At 34.3% G+C, this 24721-nt stretch overlaps 1 pseudogene; it reads right to left on the minus strand.

The window, feature by feature from the left end:
• The window catches only part of LOC132746861 (chitin synthase chs-1-like), a 59712-nt pseudogene that overhangs the window by 1745 nt on the left and 33246 nt on the right, over positions 1-24721 (minus strand).

Here is a 24721-nt window from a genome sequence, read left to right on the forward strand (position 1 = left end):
TCAAAAGACAAATTTAAAAAGTAGGTAATATAATTATCCTAGGCGGGTTATACAGTATTCAAGTAGTAATACTGGAATCACCAGAGTTGAAAAGGCCAAAAAGGAACGTTAAGAATATGTCTTACTTTGTTATAAAACTCTTCCAAAACTTCAGTTCCTCTAAAGCAAGTGTAACTATTTTGCCATTTCCAAGTTCTTTGCACTCTGTCCAAGCTGGATTAACCAGTTCGTCACGACTCTTTTTTCCTCTATCGTTTATTGTTTCCTCAGAGTCATCGTTAATATTTCTTAAGCTGTCAGATATTTTTGCATGTCTTTTTGTATGCTGATCGGAGTGGGAATTCTTTAATATACTTTGAAGTTTGACCTGTGAAGGTTCTTGTCTATCTGTGTTGTCAGGTTTGTCTTGAATGGTTGTATCCTCATCAAAAAGAGCCGTTTCTGTCGGTGCAGGTTTTGGCTTATTAATTTGGTCACCAATTTCTTTCAAATGATCAATTATTTCTTTCAGTAATTTGTTTGTCTCATTGGAACTAAAATCCTCTCTCTTTGCATTTTGACTTCTCTGTGAGTTTACGTAGAATATCTTTGAATTCTTTAGTAGGAAATGTAGGAAAGAATCTACCGAAAAAGCCTCTTTTATTATTTTTCCTTTCCTTTTCCTCATTCTGCCTTTTTTCTTCTTCTATTTCGGCTGGAGTTTTCTTCTTCGGTACTTCTCGAGTACCCCATGAGATGTTATTCAAGTTCACCAATGAATATATATTGAGAAGTAAGAAGCCAGTTGGGTATAAGAAGAAAATAAAGAGGACCGAAAATAATGCATGACCACTCATTGGATGTAACAGCGCTGAAAAGGTAAAGGCTATAACAAGAAAGCCTAAAAATATGACACTCGGATGTAATGGGCTTTCTTGGGCCAGCGGTAACTAAAGTTTCCGACTAATACGATCATCATAACAAACGCGTATAGTGCTGTGAGAATTCTCCGCTACTTGAAATTTGAGTTTTTTGCCTTCACATAAAAAACACAGGATAAAGTAGAATATCGCAGGGGGCAAGAGCAATCACATATCCCCATATGACAGTGACTTTGAAGACAACCATGGTAGCGCCAGCGATCATCATTATAACAGTTGCAGGGCCAACAATGGTAGACAATAGCAAGGCACCCTTGATACAGGATATACAGCATGCTGATATTGGAATTCACATATACTGTTGTTCTTGTAGTCAGCAAGAAGGTCGATGATGTTTTGAAAACGGTAGATGGCATCCATCTTCGACGTTGATTAAAAAAAATTCAGCAAAACTTTTCAGGAGGCATACGTGAAAGCATCAGATCCAGCTGCATAGTCAACTCGATATCCCTGCCTGTAGAAGAAGGGTGCATAAACCATCGATCCTCGCCTGAAAATAGTGACACAGCGTGTGTGTAAATGATCCAACGTACGTAAGAATAAGTCTGCTTGAAAAATGTTTGAAAAATAAACATGTCGATCTTTGGTAATTACGATTTTATTTGAGTTTCAAGTCACGAAGACACTGTTTCGGCCATATGTTGACCTACGAATGGACGAAAATCGCCTGAGTCCTTGCATACAGTATCTCCTACATGTGCGATTACCTAAGTAGAATTACACTCTTATGCAAGCTAGCTGGATAACATCCTAATATGAGAAAAATCAAAAGTATCTTCGAACCCACATTAAATTATACATACATGTAGGTTTAGCTTGTAGTTAAAAGGCAACGTATTCTTTCCTGTGAAAATGGTTAAAGATAGAACATGTTTGGACGTTCAATTACATTATGAGACTGCCGAGATATGACCAAAATTTTAAAATCGGCGATAAAAAAATCGTAAGTATATTTATAGTAGAAACCGTAGTTATGACCGCTTTAAGTTGTTGTATTTGTACTGTACAGAAATGTAAAGTGAAGAAAATCATTTATAATTGCACCTTATTCAATTGATATCCATATAAACATAATTTTAGACAGTGATCAATTTAATAGTTATTATGTATAAGCTTTGACACACGTGCTTTTATGAAGGGCTAAGTTCGTTTTTGAAAAGGTGTTTGTTTTTCTCAATAAGCAAACTCGATGAACTGAGGATAATAAAACAATTATCGAGAATAATGTTCTGTTCGTACTATATAAATTTTCACAACATTACTTTTAATATCAATATGTAAAAGTGAAGATGAAGTACACATAAATGACACAAGAACAATGAAAAAAATTTATTCTTTTAGTCTTATTTAGTATCAAATAAATCGAACACATAAGTATATCTCAGACCTTGATCGTACATAAGGTGATGCGCAGATTCTGTTGGTAGAATGGTATACTTCTTCATAACATTGTCATCAATAAGTGCTGACCCTCTAAACATAGAAAAACATCCGGGACTGCAAAGTACACATCCGAGAACATGCTCCGTTGCTTTCTGTAGCCAGTGTGCGATAGCGTATTCAAACTTTTGGAACCAAACAACTGGTCCTTAAACACAAAAGGGTTGGCATTAATGTGTATGTTACTTAAATTTGAATGTAGGAAGTCTTTTTTTATTTTAAGCTTCTTTTAAATAAACTATTTACATACATACATATCGACTCATATTAAACAATATTTGTACAACGAAGCACGATCAAAGATAAGTATGCTACTGTTCCTGACGTCAGCCAAGATTCAATACTATTAACAAATATGTTAAAAAGTATAAGATGTTCTTTTTTCAATATTTGTTATTAAACCAATGCTACTAAATTATTTAACTCTGGTAAATTTAGAATACTTGACAAAAACATTTTTGTAAAGTTCAACTTAAACAATATAAGTTATGTTATTTTGACGAGTGTACGTCTAGAAATATTTAAAAAAAAATGAAAATACGTGTAACCGTGTATACTTTTTACGAATCACAATATTTATCAAGAATGTCAATTAGCCGTTGTATTTTTGTAAGACTTTGTCAAGAATTCATAAAATACCTGTTCCAATTGGATGTATTCTACCGCAAGCAGCTCCAACCTTCTGGTTTTTCTTCATCCTGTCAAGAAGAAGGCGAACGGCCCCAGGGGTAAAGTCCACGTCACCGTCAAGCGCCAATAGAAACGTGTTTTGTGCCTATATAAAGAAATGATTATTTGGCTCAAATCAAAACTAATGAAATTGATCACATTCCAGTGCGGCTTTTGCAACACCGTAACAAGGTAATGGATAGGTCGTGCACATTTTTGAGTTGACGTCAGTTGCTTTTAACAAACGTAATTTTTGCAATTCACTATGAACGCGTCAGTGTAAGCATTATTCAGTTTTAAAGTTTTAACAATTCTTATAGTTTTAGTATATTAGATCATTATATTCGTTATATTGTTTATCTTTTTGATCTTGTTCAATAAAAATATCATATTCAACTCGCTCAATAAATTCAATATTGAACATACATTCATTAATATCATCTATATGTTTGATTTATTGTAAAGTGTTTATTTTTAATTATCCCCAAAGGGGGAAATTTGTTTTATAAACATATGTTATATTTTTTTAAGATTTTTTCAGATCACATTTAAAAAGGTAAAAAGTACCTTTCTAAGGGGTTTTGGGCATCAAAAAGCTTTTAAAATCGACTGCCCCCCTTGATCCCTCAGGTGCACTTTTCCCGGGTTTCCCCCTTGAAATTTAAAACATTAAATTTTTTCTACGTTCAGTGCTGGTCAACCGTTTTATGACACCCCCTTTTTACGATCCGAAAACCCCAAAAAAATTAAATACAAGTTTCATGACCTTTTAAAACAGGTTTTAAAAAAAAAAATTTTAAAAAAGAAACTTTTGGGGAAAATTTTTCATTCCCCAAAGTTTTTTAAAAATTTTCAATTTGGGCTGTTTGGCAATCAATCGCTTTTATTTTTATACCAAATTCAACGACGTTTGGTTATATGTGGGCTTTTGTCCATTTGACCGAATTCATCGATGATAAACCAACAATTACCATTTTCACTACAAATGACCCATTCTTATGACACATGAGTTCGGAATCAACAGCGAGAGACAAATGATGAAAACACTCAATATCACAAAACGTCAAACAATGCAAGTCAAAAGCATAATGTGCATGCCAAACAATATACTTACCTGGGACCAACGCTTCCGATGCCTTATTTTTTGTTTGTCTTTCAGATGTATGAAAAGGAAATTATCTCCTGGCATTGTATATATAACTTGTCCGCCATATGGTGTAGGGATTTTGTAAGGTGCCTTGATTTTCATGGGTTTTTCATATACACCGCTAAAATCGAATATCAGTATAATATTTGAATAAAACAATAAGAGGTTTAAATTTTTAAATATATTTTTAAATATACCATGTCAAGAATCACACAAAAACAGGGGGTTAGAAATAGAAATGTTTCCATATTACAGGGGGCGCCAACACTTCCCCTGTAAATTTTAACCCCATGTACAGAAGGAAAAATGAAAGGAAACAAAAGGGGAACCCTTTACGTTCCCCTTTACCCTTTTGGTTTGGGATTAAAAAGGGATTCATTTTTTTTCCCAAATTGATATCCCCGATTTTCCCCCAAAATTAAAAAATTTCAAAAAATTTTTTAAATTTTACATTTATAAAGTATGCAAGAAATGGGAAAAAAAAAGCAAGCTCTTAAAATGAAGAACCAACATTCTTTAACCTATAAAAATCTTAAAACAAAGTGATCCCTCGGAATCATTAATCACAACAAAATTACATGAAAATTGCAGACTCGGTTTGATTGAGTCTGTACATGAGGGATAATGAATAAGCGCAATATCCCCCACGCCCGCTACCACCGGCTTGAGCGGTACTCAACCCTTAACAATAAATAATGCTGGTATCAATGATTCGAAGGACCAGACAAACATAACAACACTAATATTACAACAATAAACAAGTAAAGCTTTATGACTTTATGTCAAATACTTTTGATTTACGCAAGACACAAGTTGAAAATGGAAATTTAAGACCAATAACCCTTAAACTGAATAAACCCAAAAGAAATACCGAGGAGCCCAGTTTACATGTTTATCAACATTCATGTATATTTTGTTGGTTCAAGCTCTTTATGAGTTACATAAGACACAATATTTTGGAAATGTTTTTATTAAATTAATGGGGGATTACTCTACACAGCCAAATAAATAAAATAAGTATGCAAGAAATTCCCCAAAACTACACATGCTGACAAGCCTTTCTGTAAAGTTTCATGACTCTAGGTCAAATATTTTTCGGTTACACGAGACAAAAATGCACAACTTCACATGCTGATCAGCATTTCTGACCAGTTGGTTGACTCTAGCTCAAGCACTTTTAGAGCTACATGTGATAGAGCATGACACCTCAAACACGCACACAAACGCGCAAATGTGAATTACAAACTTTAAGAATTCTAATTTGATTAATTTCCTTACATGAAGATTTGTGCAGTCGCATAAATGTCTTTTCCTATTGTAAAACTACTAAGAATTTTGATATCAAAGTTTCTATTATGACTGACTCCTATTGAAATTACCTTGCGGCATCGTCCATTATGGTTGTCAATAACTTGACAAACTTATTTGGAATCCATTCGTTATTATCATCCAAAGTCATGGCATCATCAAACAGAATGTGTGCTACAATATTAAAATGAATATGTTTTAAATAGTTAAATAAGCTTAGTCTTAAATAGCAAAGTATATTAAATTTGTTTTATTCATTAAGTTTAATTCCATAAAAAGTGTAGTAGAAATTGTGTAAACAAATTTTCATCAACGGCAATTACTTTACGAAAATAAATAATAAAAAATGAAATTTCCCAAATAGTTTTTGAGATGAAGAATGGACAAAGGTAATTTATTGAAAAATTAAGATTCTATGCACACTAGGGTTGGTGACAAAAAAATCCCCATTTAAGTTTTACTGAAATCCCCAAACCCCCCGAAAAAAGGGCCCTTTGGGGATTAAAACGCGTTTTTGGGGTTTTAAAACTGTACCTAATCAATTCAAGTAGAAAATGAAGATACATGTCGAAAAACAAATACCCGGGGAAATTTTTACTGAAAAATTTCCCCCCTTTCCCCGTTAAATTTTTTATGAAACGTTGAATAATTTTTTACTTATTTTAAAGACCCCTTAAGGCAAAACAAGGGTTTAAATTAAATCAAAAATGAAAAAGGAAAAACCCCTTTTCTGTGCCAAAAAAAAATAGAGGGGAAAAAACCCGGACCCGTAAGTTTTAACCAGCAATCCTGTGGGAAATTAAAGTGAAAAACCCCCCAAGCGGGTTTTTTTGGGGGATATAGCTTTTGGGGCAAAAATATTTTACCAAAAAAAAGACCATTAAAGGGGGAAAATAACTGGGGTCCCAAAAACCCTCAAACAAAATAAACCAAAAGACCCATTGCAGAACTAGGCCCCGGTGACAAACAACCTTGAAATTTCCCAAAAACCCCCTATACAATTTGGTGAGGAAGTTTCTGACAAGCTTATTTTAATAAAACTTGGTCATTTAAGGGCCATAACTATGCAAAGAAATGCAAGCAGAAAATCAAAGCACTTTGCACAACTAGGCATGGCGATAAACAATCCTGCAATGTTTCACTGAAATTTCTAAACGGTTTTTAGAGATATAGTGTTGACAAGGTTATTTTACTAAAAAATGACCATTAACAAAAAATGATGAAAAACCTTGGAATTACAAAAAAACTAGTTCACTAGTTCAAACTGCTATGAAACTATGAAAAATGCTTCAATACTGATGAAACTTTGCACAAATGTTGACTAGACCATAACCTCTGTAACAGCATGCTCAATCGTAAATTTCCTGTTACCATGGCAACCGGGGACGTCCCGAAATTGTCAAAAATTACTATTTTGCATTGTTTTGTTCCATCAAAACTGATTTAAAAGTGCTGCAACTTCTCAATGAATTGAAATAGAGTAAAAGGCTTTTCAGCGTCGGTTACTCGTAACCCTAAGATCGACCTGAGGCCATTTTTTGCCTGTCCCATGTCCAAAATTTCCTTGGCGATGAGGGGGACTGCCGACCCCCTTTAACCCCATTAACAGAAGGGGGTACATCCCCTTCTGGCAACCCCCTGATGTAACATTTAGATGGGCGACGGCGCCGAAAAAGTGGTCACCTTTTTTAACAAAATTTCTCAAACGAAAAACAGTGTTTGGGGCCGAAATAGGGCATTTTTTCACTGTTTGAGGCCTCAAAAAACGGGAAGGGGGTAAAAAGCCTTCGAAACACGCACATATAAGGAAAACGATTAACAAAAGAATGAGAATATTTGATAAAAAGTCTTGGAATTACCCAAAAATTTGTTTTTCCATGTAAGCACGTGCCCTAACACCTAATTTTGGTGAAAAAATTGTTGTTTTTGACATTTTTTTTAATTAACAAAAAATGATTAAAAAAACCCTTGGAATTACCAAAAAACTAGTTTTTCCTTGTTAACACGTGCCCTTTCACCTAATTTTGGTGAAAAATTGTTGTTTTTTGACATTTTTAATTTTTAATTATCCTTTTACCCCAAGAGCATATTGCGAAAAATGGCCGTTTTCATTGAAAAGCCTCCTGTAACAAGTTCAAACTGCTATGAAACTAAGAAAAATGCTTCAATACTGATAAAACTTGGCACAAGTGTTAACTTGACCAAAACCTCTGTAACAGCATGTTCAATCGTAAATTTCCTGTTACCATGGCAACAGGGGGACGTCTCAAAATTGCCAAAAATTACTATTTTGCATTGTTTTTGTTATCAAAACTGATTTCAAAGTGCTGCAACTTCTCAATGAATTGAGAGAGAGCAAAAGGCTACTCAGCGTCGGTTACTAGTTATTCTAAGATTGACCTGAGGCCATTTTTAGCCAGCCACATGTCCAAAATTTTCTTGGCGATGAGGGGGACTGCCGCCCCCTTCAAAACCTCCTAACAGAAGGGGGCACATCCCCCTTCTGGCAACCCCCTGATGTAACATTTGGATAGGCGACGTTGCTGAAAAAGTGGTCGCCGTTTTAAACAATATTTCTCAAAGAAAAACAGTGTTTGGGGCCTAAATAGGGCATATTTTCATTGTTTGAAGCCTCAAAATAGTAAGGGGGGGGGGGGACAAAAAGCCTTCGAAACAAGGGAAACGGTTAAGGGGTCATAGCTGTGCAAAATCAAGCAGTACATATAAAGAGTATGCACAACTAGGCTTGGTGACCAACAATCTTGCGAAGTTTCACGGAAATCTCCTTGTCGGTTTTGAAGCGCAGACAAGATTACCAAACAAACGGAAGGACAGACGGATAGTGCGATTACTATATGCTGCCCTTCGAGGCAAAACAAGTTACTTCGTTAGTTTTGTAATGGAGAAGAAGATGTTTTTTTGAAACAAGAGCGATCAGTGATCACATGTGTTACCTCATGATAGCCATAACTCGGCCAAAATCATCCACCTTAAAAGTTGTGTAATATGTTCAAGAACTTAAGGTACCAATCAATCCTGTAAAGATTCATCAAAATTGCATAAGTGATATAAGAGGAATTGTCCGACAAATTCTAAACTTAAATTAAATTCATTTAAGGGCCATAACTCTGACATATATCAATGAACTTAAAAATGTTGAAAAGATGCACAACTGGACATGGTACTGATCATTCCTGAAAAGTTTTGATGAAATTGCACAAATTTTGTCTGAGGGGTATTACAGAAAAGCTTCTGTATGATACAGCAGTTGGTGAGAAGAAGTCCGGACAAGCGTTTGTGTAGCTGGCAAGATAAAGAAAAACATATTTTTATTCAAAGGTTATAACTCGGCAAAAAATCATTCAACCAAACAAAAATCCGCGCAATATGCTCAAGTATATGCTCAAGTACTTAAGCTACAGATCAATCCTCTTAAGTGTCATTAAATTGCATAAGTGGTATAAGAGTAGTAGTTCGGACAAACAATTAAAATTATAAAAGAGCTATGAAAATTATTGAACCGGAAAATGCAGGCGATATGCGCAACTAGACTTAGTACTGGTCATGCCTGTTTGGATGAAATTGCACAAGTATTTTTTGATGAGTTGTTCCGAGATGTTTTGTGACAGACAGACGAACAAAATGACTGACATACAGACAGACAACGGAGAAGGAATTGAGTTGAAAACAATTATAAATTTGAGCAAATTTACATATAAATTGATTGAATAAATGATACAACAAAACAAATTTCTTTCTTATCTTAGAGGACTGGTAGCATTCAACTTTTGCCACTTAAAGTTTTAAATTTAATAGAACTTGCTATTGTAAGACATTTCAAAGCAGTTATATAAATAGCCATATCGCGGGCTTAGCGCAAAACGGTTGTAACTCAATTTAAGCAAATTTTACAGGAGCATGAAAAAACTTTTTAAAACTTTTATTAATAAATAAAAATGTTTTATTTCAGGAAAATATATACATTTTAGTTAAGGAATTAGAAACAAAATAATAGAAAAGAAGCAGATTATTTTTGAAAAAAGATATTTAAATAAGTTCAAGTTACAACCGTTTTGCAAATAAAATTTTGATAATTTGTTACATATTTTTTTGTGCAAAAGGGTAGTATCTCAAGTTACAACTGTTTTCCGCACAAATTTTGAACAAATTTAATTATTTTCTTTGTGCAAAACGGAAGTATCTCAAACTCATATCTTTTTTTATAGGATGTAACAATTGGATAAAATAAAACATTACTTCTAAATCACATAAAATATATGTAGCCATCATAAAATAAGATTATAAAATAAGTGCAAGTCATGTTTTGAATGATGAAAATTATGAAAGTAAGAATAATTATTGATAACTTTGAAGAGAATGAATGTTCTCAATAGAGAATAATATAGCCTATACCACTTTATTTAAAAATATATTAAGGGATAAGCTAAAATTATTTTTGATGGTTAATTATAAATGCTATTCTATAGAATGGTATAAATGCTATCTTAGACACATGTACATATATTTCAAAATAAAAAGTAAGGTTTAGCCACCCTTTCAGCTGCTGGGCATTTAATCCTTACCCTAATTGATATTATGGACTTCAATTTTAGCAAAATCATTCAAAATCTTTTAGATTTCAAAATGTTTTAAAGGATAATTACGCTGGCTCTGATCTTTACTAGTTGCATGATAGTATAAGAGACACCATTTGCAGGTTTAGAGTTTAAGCTGTAACATTTAAAAAATATTTGTTTGGAAATATGACAGAGACACCATAACAACTGTGAATACAAGGTCCTCATAATGTGTCTTGACTTTAAGCTACAGTCTCACTGACATCCTGGCATAGCCCCAGTAGACGTCTGGGGTGATCCGGGGCTCTACCGGGAACAACCGAGGTATGTCCGTAACTCTGTTGGCAATGTTTGGGATGATCCAGGAACATCCGGCATTTGTCCCTGGATGGAATAAAATATTTAATATCACCAGGGTGGTCCGGGATGATCCAGGAAGTAAAGCTTTGCAGGCTTCATCCTGCCGGGAACGACCAGGGTTACACCCAGGAAGCACCGTAGCTTTGCCGGCACAAACCAGGGATGCTCCGGGTTATGATATAGGCAGTAGAGCTACTGTAGTGCCCCGGTGAACGCTGGCAGAGCCACGGTAGATGCCGGCAGAGCCCAAGAGGATGCCGGTAGAGCCCCGGAGGATGATGATGGAGCTACGATTGATCCAGGTAGAGCCTAGGCAAAGTCCAGTTCATTTCAAAAGAATCACGACAATTTGCTATGATTGCACTTGTTTGTATTAAAACTCTTCCTGTTTCCCTTCTATCCAGTATTGCATAAGGATTTTTCATAAAATCATCATGAATTTCTGTTCTTTAACAATAGATATTATATAAGATAAAAATTATGTATCAATGTTATCTTTTTCGCACTTTTTCAATCTACCAGGGGTCTGCCTGGATCGACCAGGGAAGCACCGGCATGAACCGCAGCTTCACCTGGGCTCTGCCTGGATGGTCCAGAGCGCATCCGGGGTTAGTTGGGAATTACCGTAGTGCTGCCTGGGTTAGTGTGACAGCAACAATAATTTCACCCCGGATTGTCCTGGATCATCCTCAGGTAACTTACCGGGTTGGTCCTGGGCTCTGCCGGGAGTAAGTGAGACCATAGCTTAAAATTGATGGGTACTGATAAATCAATTTCTACTTGTTATACCTTTCAGTTTCAGTTATAATATCAATTAAATGTACTTTGTCCTAGGAAGTTCATAAAATCTAAGAATACCTTTAAATTACCTCAGCCCACTGACCAGTTCACATTAAATTTGCAGAAGTTGTACATTCTATATCCAAAAAAAAAATTTCTTTTACTTCTGGGCATATTTTGGTTGGTAATATTGTCCAACAATATTGTCCTTGATCTTCATTAACTTTCATTAAGGTCATTGAATAAACACTTGTATCAAATGAATATATTGATATATTTGTTATCTTCACATGTCAGTAAGGTGAGGTAATTCATTTGTATAGATGCTGGGCTACTGATATGAAGGTCTCTGGTTTGATTCCTAACCAACACTGCGTTATAAAGACACGCTTCTTGTGTTTTTGTTTTTTTTACTTAATTATTGCAAGAATGAAATTAATTTGAAATTGTTTTAATATATCTACTTTACGAAAACTTTCAAGTAGTGTGGTGTTTCCTTTTGTTTTATCAAGATGTTTTCAAAAGTAACAAATGGATGTTGGAAATGGCAAGTTTTTTCTAAAACCCATATTTTTTAATGGTTTCTTGGTGACATTATGCACACGTATATGGTTTAGCGCATACACACTACAGAATTTAGTTAATAAAAAAGTACACAGATAGTATACACAAAAAAAAAAATAAAAATGATTTGCACGAGTTATAAGAGGAGGGCAATTTTAAAATTAAAAGAAATAAAGTGGCTTAACCAGGATTTATAATGTCTATAATGTCTTGAAGCTACAATGTATGTCTTAATTACTGCTTGAGCTAAGAAGGATTCTTAACAACTGGTTATATAATTAGTTATAAAGATTGTTGACAGGTTATATGGCCTTATGTAAATGATTGTTTGTAAATATATGCGGCTCGGGTTATATTGCAAACAGCCGTTTATATACGGCCATATTACCTGTCAACAATCTTTATAGCGAATTTATAATACAGCAAGCATTAATTTTTAGAGAAAAAAGTAAGATGATTTTTGAATCGACAGCAGCCGTGTATATAAGGCTATATAAATGTCACGATTATCCGATGAAAAGCGACGTTACAAAGGTGCAGTATTATAAACATTCATACAGATTTAAAAGTAGATCAAAAGTTTACCGAATTTACTGGCTATAGGGTCAAATGAAGAGTGCATGGTCAATATTGTTGGGAAAAAACATACCCCTGTCTGTCTGTTAGTGAAAAGTAAACTGCTGAATGTCTGTTATGGATTTGCCCTGCTTTGTATTTGGAAAAGTCAATCAAATCAATCAATCAATATACCGTTACTAAAATTGAGCTGTCCACAGTACAGAACCTGAACTGAGTGCACAGGTGTTCGGGCTGGCCTGGATCTTATAATACTTATGGCAAGAACGCGCCATTTTCTGTTCCAACATGTCAAGGGTTAAAGACTTCATAGATTGTCATAACAAACTAATTACAGAATTTAAACTGGATGTTTATAATATTTAAACATGGTCCTCTTCAAATTTGGTCTTACCCTGAATTTGTGATATAGAGTTTAATATGGACTTCTTTTAGGCAAATTCTACATTGTATGTTGGAAAGAAGCTTTTTCATATTATAAACTCTTAGGCTAATTGTTTTTGCTATTTCCATGTTTCAAGGCAGTGTCATTCTATGGTTCCTTTTAAGTATGTCATTTGCTTCAATGGTTTGTTTGTGGATTTTAACAATGGTCTTGGTTCCTGCCATTTTGTCCATTCCCTTCTCAGTTTTTCCTCATTGTATTTCAAAGTGTGTCTTTAGTCTGTATAGTTGGAGAATACACCCACACCTCCCTCTCTTCAATTTGGTCCCATATCCCCTCCCGTTATTTTATCTTTAATTGTACCTTTATGATATACTATATAGTAGTTTTTTTAAGTCATTCACAATAATAATATGTTTTTTGAGAATGTAAGATGCTTGTACCATGAAGAAAATGGTGATAAATGTAATATAATTTGTCATAAAAGTAGCAAAATGTAATCAAAGCACTGGCAGTATTGGACTTACACAAAGAATACTAATTCACTGTAACTGTACTTCTTTCAAAATTGCAAAAGATGAAAAAGATTGTTCAGGTAATTTGCCATGAATAAGAACACTAAAATTTAGAAGCTTTTGAGAAATAAGAATTAAAGCATTTCTAAAGCGTTATGGGTCTGAGTTGGGTGGCCTTGACATACCTTCCATGAACGGACTTTGTGCCTGCAACAATTTCAGTTTTGCTACTATGAGCATAAACTGAAGATATTCTGAATAAGATCTACATGTTCTTGCATTATTTTTCAAAATATGGAAACGTTTGTCTGCCCTGTAAAATAAGTGTGGTGCTAATTTTCTATCCATAAGGGGCTAAATCTGTCCATCTTGTCATTTTATAAACTGTATGTGTTAATTGGGGTAGGTGGGGGAATATGGACATTTGTCCTTCAATATTTGAAAGTTATTTCATTTACTTAATATCAAACAATTGCTGATTGTGGTAGTTGATCTTTTTCATTTATTGGAATTAATTTATGAGATTGAAATATAGTGTAATCTACATTTAAATATATTTCATGAAGATAATATGTGATAATATAAAATCATAATTTAGTTGGGTTTTTTTACCAATATTTAAGGTTAATTTAGATATATCAAAACAAAAAATCTTTTTTACTGTCTTTATATCCTCCTTTTCATGTGATGATTCAAATAAGACAACCAGAATGCTGTTTTACTTCCATTGCACTATCAGAATTTTCAGCGCAAAAAGGTTGTAACTTGAGATACAACCATTTTGCGCTGAAAATTAAGAGTAATTTGAGATACAACCTTTTGACAAATATTGATTTAACTTGTTAATTTTCAGAATCCATTTAAAATACTTACTGAGGATATGCATAACCACAAAATACATTGAAAATGTTGAAAATGTTATTTTGTGGGAAAAAGTGAGTTACAACCGTTTTGCGCTAAGCCCACGATATGATAAATTGTTAAACCTTCAAAGTCATAGAAATCTTTATCTTCCTTCTGGAAAAATTCTTCAGCATGTTTTCTAATAAATTGATCCTTGTCCATTCTGAAGCAAGATAAATCTATATATTGAAATGCTAAATTACAAATTCGTTCTGAAAAAGAACCCTTACCTCACCACTAAATGGTTATAACTCAGTTTCAAAAGGGAGTAAAATAAACTACATGTAGCCTCACTTAAACTAAACTTGTTTATGACGCATGTTTTAGTAAAGCTGGTGGATGCCGTGCTTTTGTAACTGAGTGCTGTTAGCTCGCGTTCGCTATTTGTTGTTATTGTAAATCATATAACTATATTACTTTGCAAAACAATCCATTCTGGCTAACAACAGCGGATGGGATGGTAACGAGTAACCGGTTAATCGGGAACTTGTTCGAACGCTTACACAATTTATACCAAAGAATATGGTAGACAAAATATCATTTAACTTTTTTCGTCGTAAAAATAGCTTTACTAGTGACATATGATTTGAGATATATGTCATTCATAAACTTGTCAAATTTAATGAAGATATCCGTGCAAAGGTCTGAAAATATACTTCAAATTTCTTGATGAGGCTATTAATGTGTTGACGTAATTTGCTCCCATTTTGAATGGCTAATAAATTTTAGATTCAAATTATTAATAAGACCAACAATAAAGATCAATAATATTTTAATTTATCCTCAAGGTAAATTCCTAGTCCTGTAAACAAGAGGGCAAAGATGACACTAGGTCGCTCACCTGACCTTTCAAACTCATCCGAGGAATTATCTAGACAAGCATACCAGACCAAGTTTTATGACACTTAGGTCATAATGTTGTGACATCTAGAGTGTTAACAAGGTTTTTCAATATTTGAGCAGTGTTACCTAGTTTTTTTCCAAGGTAATCCATATTTGAACTCGACCTAGAAATCATCAAACAAACTTTAAACCGATTTCCAAGATATTTGGATCAAAACAGAAGCCACTAGAGTGTTAACAAGATTTTTCTATTTTTAGCTTCTGTGACCTAGTTTTTCATCTAAATGACCCATGTTCGAACTCATCCGAGCAATTACCTAGACAAGCATCTTGACATAGTTTGTTGACGACTGTGTCAAAAATGTGACCACTAGAGTGTTTACAAGGTTATTCCATATTTGGGCGGTGTTGCCTAGTTTTTAACCCCAGGTGACCCATATTCGTACATGACCTTGAAATCATCAATGAGAAGAACCTTTCAGGCCAAATTCCAAGATAATTGGATAAAACAAGAGGGCAAAGATGGCCCTAGATCGCTCACGTGACCCATCAAACTCATCCGAACAATTACCTAGACCAACATTTTGACAAAGTTTCATGACTGATGTGTCAAAAGTGTGACAACTAGAGTGTTAACAATGATTTTCCATATTTGAGTAGTGTGACCTAGTTTTTAACCCAAGGTGACCCATATTCGAACATGACCTAGAAATTATCAAATCAAACTTTCAGATCAATTTCCAGGATGCTTGGATAAAAACAGTAGCCACAAAAGTGTTAACAAGATTTTTCTATCTTTAGCTCTTGTGACCTAGTTTTTCATTCAAGGTGACCAATGTTCAAACTTTTCCTTAGAATTATCTAGACAAACATCCTGACCAAGTTTGATGATAAATGAGCCAAAAATGTAACCACTAGAATGTTAACAAGGTTTATCCATATTTGGACGGTGTGACCTAGTTTTTGAACCCAGGTGACCCATATTCAAACTTGATTAAACAAACTCCCAGACTAATTTCAAGGATATTTGGATCATAACAGTAGCCTCTAGAATGTTAACAAACTTGTCCTATTTTTAGCACCTGTGACATAGTTTTTCATCCGAGATGACCCATATTCAAACTCATCCAATCAATAACCTAGACAAGCATCCTGACCAAGTTTGATGATAATTGAATCAAAAATGTGACCACTAGAGTTTTAACAAGGTTTTTCCATATTTGGGCGGTGTAACCTAATTTTTAGCCTGAGGTTACCCATATTTCAACTTATTTTAGAAATCACCAAAACAAACTTTCTTATCAATTTTCAGGATATTTGGATCAAAACAGTAGCCTCTAGAGTGTAAACAATATTTTTCTATTTTTAGCTCCTGTGACCTAGTTTTTCATTCGAGATGACCCATGTTTAAACACATTTGAGCATTTACCTAGAAAAGCATCCTGACTAAGTTTGATGATCAATGAGTCAAAAATGTAACCACTAGAGTGTCAACAAGGTTTTTCTATTTTTAGCTCTTATGACCTAGGTTTTAATCTGAGATGACCCATGTTCGAACTCATGCAAGCTATTACCTAGATAAGCATCGTGACAACGATTAAAGTGGACGGACGGTAGACGAGAGACGACGGTCATTCAACGATCCTTAAAGCAAGCTCAGGTGAGCTAAATACAAAAAATGGATTGCTGACGATGTCATTCTTGTTAATAAACAAGAAGGGTTTTTTACGTCACAGAAACATATGTCCCCCCCCCCAAAAAAAAAAAAAATACTAGGTATGGTACTGATCACACCTGAATATTTTGGTCGAAATCCCACAAGCAGTTTGACCCGTGGACGATGGAAAGGATTTAACTTATCAAAGCCATGGCATCCATTTGTGCAGCAAAGCGAAGATGGCTGGCGATGACAATGCCGATCACTCATGTGAAGTTTCTTTGAAATCCCACCAGGAGTTTGACCTGTGGAAGCCAGACAAGATTCTTGTTTTTTTTAGCTCTGGCAGACATTTCGTGCAGCGAAGCAGAACATTCGTGCCATATGCACAACTAGGTTAAAAGTAACTTCTGTGAAGTTTCATTGAAATCGCACCGGCAGTTTGACATTGGGAAATGTGACACAATTTTTCAATTCATAGCTCTTGCGGCAATTTTGTGAAGGGAAGCGAAATGTTCCGGAAATATGAACAAGGAATGTTACTGATTACTCCTGTGAAGTTTCATTGATATCCCATTTGTAGTTCAACCTATGAAAGACGGACAAGATTTTTCTATTTTTAGCTCTGATGGTGCCACAAGCGCAACGTGGCGGAAAAATGCATAACTAGTGCTGGTACTGATAACATTAGTGAAGTTTCATTGAAATCAAACCAGCAGTTTCACAAGTGAAAGCCGGACAAGCTAAATGCTGACCGACGGACAGACGGCAAGAACAATATGTCTCCCAAAAATTTTGCGAGACATAATAACGTTTCCGTTCACGTGACTGTATTGACAGTTAAGGAAGATAGATTGAAAATTAAATACATTTTGTAATTAATCTCTCGAGTAGCATAGTCGTAAATCAGAAGATTGGCCGAGGACTAAATAGGAACTCCATTTTTACTAACAACGCCCTAAAAGCCACGGCTTTCTTTTTCAAATTTGACCTTTGTTATAATGTTTAAGTGGCTGAACACATTCATAGATTAATGTAAAAATGTTGAAAATGGTTAACCTTTTTAAAAAAAACAAAAAAAAAATACATTTTTTCACTTTGCCCTTTTAAGCTTATCAGTTTTTCGACAAAAATGTCTGGTAATTAAAAACAAACGCATAATCAAGCTACAAATGTACTGGCGGACATATATCGACACATAACTTGACCTTCGAGTTATGGACCCGAGTTTTGCGGTTAACACATTGTTATTACGAAACATATGTTCCATTTAGAAATGACAAAAATCATTTAGCGGATATACCAAATATAACTTATTTTACAGTTTAAAACGTCTTGCAAAGGAATTTCAACATTAGACAATAACAACAAAAAAAAACTTGTCATTGGCATGAAATATAATATACAAATTTATTACATATTAGCTGTAATTGTCTCCGCACACTTTAGATTACACATAACAAACTAATATGATGGAAAACATTTTACTCAACAATTTAGAATCCAAGGTAAGTATGCGGATGCAATCCATCCATCTATTTATCAAAACAGAATCTAGGAAAAAGAAACCACAACAATCTTAAGATTACCCTTGCTGAAAAAAATATACGGTAATATAAAATTATGTGATTTTTTTTAATTATGATAAATGTGATTATTTTTTGAATATACGGTGTAGAACATGCCTTTTTCTACTTTATTTATGTAATACACAAAGAATTACATGACAATGACAATTAATTACCCTACCTGAATATAGATTTCATAAGCTGTAACATTTCATATTTAGTCTCATGCCACATTGTTGCACACGCGTATATCATAGGAATATCTCTTAACTTTTTGTTTTTGTAATTACTCGCATGATTGTCGCCTTGTTTTTCTATATTTTCATCTTGGCTGGCAGCATCATCTTCTTTGTTGCCATCGTTATTAATTTTCGAATTATTTTCTGACAACCTGTTAATAGTAAATAAACATGGAACGAATGGAAAAAGATATTTGGTAATTAAAGACAACACACTATCACTCACTTCACCTTAAATAGAATGTAAAAAATATAGCCTGCAATATGTGTCAGAAATGCAGGCAAATAAATTTTTTAGTGAGAGGATCACATGCAGTGCTGTTTTTATTTGAACCAGATTCGTTAAATCTTAAACTGCTGATGCACAACTTTTTTCGAAAACAAGGGCGAAAAATTCTTGTTTGGTTCTGATCAATAATGTAGACCAATTGAGACTTTGCTGTTATTACATTATTTCAAATATGTTAAGAAATTATCGTACTTGTTATAGACCTTTCCATCTGTTCCATCTGTTATATCCTTGTGTACCTTCCGGATGTTCCGGCGTCTGTTAAGAAGTAGTTGCTGCTCAAAAAGTATTGCGCAATAGAACGGATTCATAAACAATCTGAAATGTACGCGTGTATGCATATAGTATTTGTAAAGATAAAGAAAAATGCTAAATATGCATTTTCAAAACAGAATTACATTGTAACATTGTCACGATTCACAATCAAATCAAACCGGAGATACCATAAAATTGTGTTTATAGACATATAAAACTTTAATATTACCTTTCGGTCTTAGGAAGTCTTTCTATACTTTCTATATCTGGGTAAAATATATGTCTACACAGCCAAAACAAAGATATCCACACAGCAGTGCCACAAATATAGTGTAAAAGCACATTAATAGTTTCGATTTCTTCTCGGCATTGTCCCTTTTCAGAAGTAAACGGGCTCAGTACACCTCCCATTGAACATTCAACTGCTGCTATAGCTACAGCCAGTGGTGTAGATAGCATGAGAGGAATACAAAACGAAAATCGTTGTAGTTTTAATTTACATGCTGTATATCCAACATAATGTCCGATAAAGGCAGATAATATCAGCGTTATTATTGCTCCGCTACGCTTTAAATCACTTTTGCTTAGCTTATCAAACGCTTCCGAAATTGTCACTTTTTCGATACGCTTATGATTATCGTCATCGTCAATGTTTTCTACATAATACGCCTTTATAATCCATGAAAGAAGAAGGGTTATGCCGATCTTTATAAAACTTGTACATGTTGAAATTATTGGTCTTGTTTCTTGGAGTTCAAATTTTGCCTTTAATATAAACCTTCTCCAATAACCTCTTAAATTTGTATTCCCGCAAAATCTGTCATCTACAAAATTCTCCCAATATGCACAAGAAACAAAAAACATACTTAATATGAAATAGACAATATTGTTAGTTTCCTTGTCTATTCTACTATCGTCGGCAAAATGATCCAACACCAAAACAGCGGGTATATACGCAAATTGCACTACACTTGTTAAAATATTTAGAGCAGAAACAAAGAACTTGAATATGGTTGACTGTTCTGCATTCTCCCCACTGCTTTTTTGGTCTGAAGCACATATTGGAAACAAAACCGAAGGCACTAAAGCTACGCCACCCAATAAAAGAATTCCACGGACCATGTCCAGTTCTGGAAGAATGATGAACGCCAGTGTACAAAGTCCGATAGAATGCATTGTTTCGACAATCAAGCACTGTAATTGTAAAAACATTGAATCACTGTACATAATAATTATACATTTTTAGGAAATAAACATCACTAGACGCAAAATTATATTTTAATAACAGTACCCCCTTAAGGTCACTTCTATCCATCAGCAACCTCCTTACAACAGCAAATTTCATTACCCCCTGCTTACTATACATACCATATAATTATATTTCACCACCGGTATCCTCTAAACTCCGGCCTATAGCCATTTATTGTTTATAAAACAAAGAGAAAAACACCTCTTAGATAGCCAGCAAACGTTTTGGGTGACTCTGCTGTTTTATCATATTTAAATTTCCTTATGTAATCTTTAATTAAACCTATACGGGTTTTTTCCAGTTTGTTATGTCTCTACACCCTACATTTTTCAATAACCTGCAAAGTTACAAGAAATTTGTCCATAGGACACGGCTGCCCCTGCACTCAACTGTTTTGTCAATCTTTTGACTTTAGGTCAAATGATGTTGGGCCACATGTGACTCGAGATGAAAATTGCAAATCATTTAATAAGTCAAAGGCAAAAAACAACAAATATTGAATATGCTCCCAAACAACCCCCTGGTATATAGCTTCACATGCCGCCCAACATTAATGTAAACATTCAGGACTCCAGGTCAAATACTACTTGATCTACAAACACACAAGTTAAAATTGCAAATTTAAATTTATTCTAGGGCAATTACTATAACAAAACTGCACAGCCGTATATAAGGATCAACATTGCTGTTAAGTTTCAAGACTCAGTGTCAAAGTTGATTTGGGCTGCGAGCGACACATGACGACATTTGCAAATTTAAACTACATCAAGGACAATAACTGTACAAATAATTTATAAATCTACAAGCAAACACAAAGGTGTTAAACTTAACATGCTGATTAACATTTTTGTAAAAGCTCATTATTCCGATCAAACACTTTATTGGCTACGCGCGACACTAATTTAAAATTGCAAATTCAAGTCAAGGGCAATTATTCTACAAATATAGAATCAATCCATAAGCAACCGCGAGATGCACAACTACACATTCTGACCACCATTTACTTAAGAAAAGTTTCTTTAAGTGACTTTAAGTAAATATTTGGGGGTATGTGCGGCACAAGTGGAAACTTGCAAACTTTTAATAAGTCAAGATCAATAACTCCACAAATACAGAATAAATGCTCAAGCAAACCACCACATTCACAACTACACATCTCTGTAGTTTCATGACTATAGGTTAAATACATTTTGGCTACGAGCGACACAAATTGAAAATTGCAAATTTTTAATAAGTCAGGGGCAAAAACTCTAAAAATACTGATTTAATCCTCAACAAAACCAAAGGTGCACAATTTCACATGTTGACACACATTTCTGTAACTTTTAACGACTCTAAGTTAAATATTTCTGAGCATGCACGACACCAGTTGAAAATTGTCGATTCTTACTTAGTCAATAGCACCACCTCTGACAAAACTATTGTGTGGGCACTATCAAAGTGTGACACAAACCCTCCAATAAATAGTCACCTCCCTACAACAGAAAATATTTGACTATCCAGCTGCTGGCTATTGGAAGGAGGTTCTACTGTAAATACCTTTTTGGAAATAAATGTAACAGTTTCCCAATTACGTCTGGTATATGCAAAATACTCACCAGTAAAATCGTTGATAGGCTTGGAAAGTGTAAGTTGTTAAACATCCATTTAAAGACACTGCTTAGAAACGTCAGGCAGTAAGGAATCAGGATGGCGATGGTCAACAAAATATGTCTTGCTGCAGCTTCTTTACTTAGTTCCTATTTTATGAATGGGAAGTGTAATATTACAAATACATGATATTATAACTATCTATTGCTTTACCTAGACGAGAACACAATAAGAACAAAATGTATTACCATTTAGCACTTGTACGTTTACATGTGCTAGTGAATGTTATCGTCATGGTATAATCTGTTTAATTTGTTTCCATTCGGTTACAAGTAGGTCATACATTACAACAACACTGAAGAGGTCATATGACGAAATTCCCCAGCTTTCAGTTATGGAGGAAAACGTCAGGTACCAGGTACCCCTTCTTGTACTATTTCCGGCACGAGCAGGCACCACTTCTTAGTAGAAACACCGACGTTCAGAAAGTCATCTGGATGGTTTTCTTATTTGGAAGAATCCAGCGGTTAAGAGAAAGAGGCCAGAACTCAACAACTTTCACCACTTGACTGTGAATCACCTTTAATGTCTGTTTAAATGCATGATGTAACATTTAACTACCTTTACATCTGACACAGAATTATCTTTTGTTCGATCAATTACTGGTGACACAAGGACAACCAAGCTGAGTTTCTGAGCAACAGCACACCAAAGGAGAGTACAGAACAAGAGTATATAAACTACAACTTTGATAACTTGAAGTCCCCTGTCCTCATCCACGTCACGAATTTTCCTTTCCCGTGCAATTATCTGACAGACATCCCAAAACCTAAATAAATAACTTTATTACAATAAACGAACAAATTAAATGATCAACAACAAATGTATGACTAGTTTTAATTACATTTATATTTTATCAATAAAATAATTATCCTTTGTTTGTCGAAGATGGAAAACTACTTTACCTGTTTCATTTCCAGTATGTTTACATACGGCGAGTCTTATGTAAGTAATTAATCTAAGTTTGTAAGCCCGCATCTATTTTTATTTTGACGGATATCCCACTTTGCGTGATTTGAAATACTAGTATCAAGTAAAATCTAAATATTGTCAAAACAATACTGAACAAGAGCACCGCTAGGCGGTGCATTATATGCCCGAAAAGCCTTTTTAGTAAGGATGAAGCATTTGTAAGACATAGACATGGGAATATTTCATGGGAAGAACCTTCATATATATACAGTAGCTGTTTCCAATCCAAAGCACCACCATCAAGTTGTTAGTTTGTAAGTAAAAATGCTACCACGGATGGACGGAAAGACGCCTGGGGTATGACATAATATAAGCAATTTTTGTAGGGCATTTGATTAATGTAATCAAAATAAGTGATCGTCCTATGACGTTTGACAGTTGTAAAACTGTTATCAATATTACGGTCATTCGACATTGACCTTTGACCTTGTAATCCCAATATAGATATGGATCTTTTATTCAATATAGGCAATTATCCTATGAAGTTTGAACACTGTAAGTTAAAAGAGATAAGGTCATTGTGACCCTGACCTTCAACCTTATGATCCTAAAAAAATTAGGGGTCATGTATTGGACATGGCTGTTCAGCCTTTAAAATTTTACTACTGTAGGTTGATTAATACTGAAGTTATTAAGGGAAAACCGTTTTCAGTTTTAAGGTTAGTGACCTTGACCTTTGACCTTGTCACAAAACATCAATAGGGGTCTTGTACTCAATATGGACAATTATCCTATGAAGTTTGAATATTGTGGGCCAAATGGAACTTAAGTTTTGCTTTGGAAACCAAATTTTAAACGGGCGAATAGACGAACGTACGGACGACACGGACGGACAGACGCCAGGGGGTATAACATAATATGTCCGAAATTCTTTCGGGCAAATAAAAATGATAAATGATGAAGTTTTTAACTCGGTATTCTTTTGTTCCTTTCCGTCATATTTGTCCACCGTTTTCCTTTCCGTGTTTTTGACTTCGGTATAGGCAACTGAAGAAGGTGGTCGAGTCGAATCAGTGAATGAATGAAATCTTCCATCATGTGGTAATGTGCCTCCTTGCTAAATAATTGATAAAGAAAATATAATGCATTATAATATTTCCTGTATTTAAATTAATGTCGTTATCTTGTAATATACTTGAGCGTCAATACAAATTCACATGACCATAGACAAATTTAATAATAGAAACAAAGCCAAAAAAGCATAATATGGTGTCAGTTAAATAAGAACAAGTGTTTGCACAAGAATGGTTAGCTGTTTCTATAAAAATAAAAACAGTAAAACAGAAGCATCACAAAGACGGGACAGTATACACCCGAAGAAAATGCGTTTGGGTAATCAAAAATAATCTTTTAATAAGGACAGATACGCATGTATGTAACTTGCGCGAAACATTTTTTGTTAAAACGTATTAATTATACTTGATTAATTATACTTATATATGATTTTAAATGACCACAAGGAGAAATAAATTTAAACTAGACAGTCGTAAAACTGACTGAAAGAAATAGATCTTCTTTTCAAGAAATCAACAATGTGTTACTACATACCAAGTGTATATGCAACACGCAATACAGAGTAATTTCTTATATTGCATGGTAATGCTTTATATAACAACAAACCTCTGAGCAATTCAATTTTACAAAAAAATATTTACTTTGTTGATTCTTATATTTTATATGTGTTCTCGTAGATAAGTCTGTATAAAATGTGTTTTTATAAACCTAATTGCTCTGTCCTTATTGTTTACATTTCTGCAATATAATTAAAAAAATTTTCCATCGATTTCAAAAAAAACAAACCATCAATGGACATGAAAATTTGAAATTCATACAAAATGACAAAGTGATCTTGACA

Source organism: Ruditapes philippinarum, unplaced genomic scaffold (assembly GCF_026571515.1).
Source record: "Ruditapes philippinarum isolate M1 unplaced genomic scaffold, ASM2657151v2 ctg2866_1_1_1_1, whole genome shotgun sequence".
Taxonomy (NCBI): domain Eukaryota; kingdom Metazoa; phylum Mollusca; class Bivalvia; order Venerida; family Veneridae; genus Ruditapes; species Ruditapes philippinarum.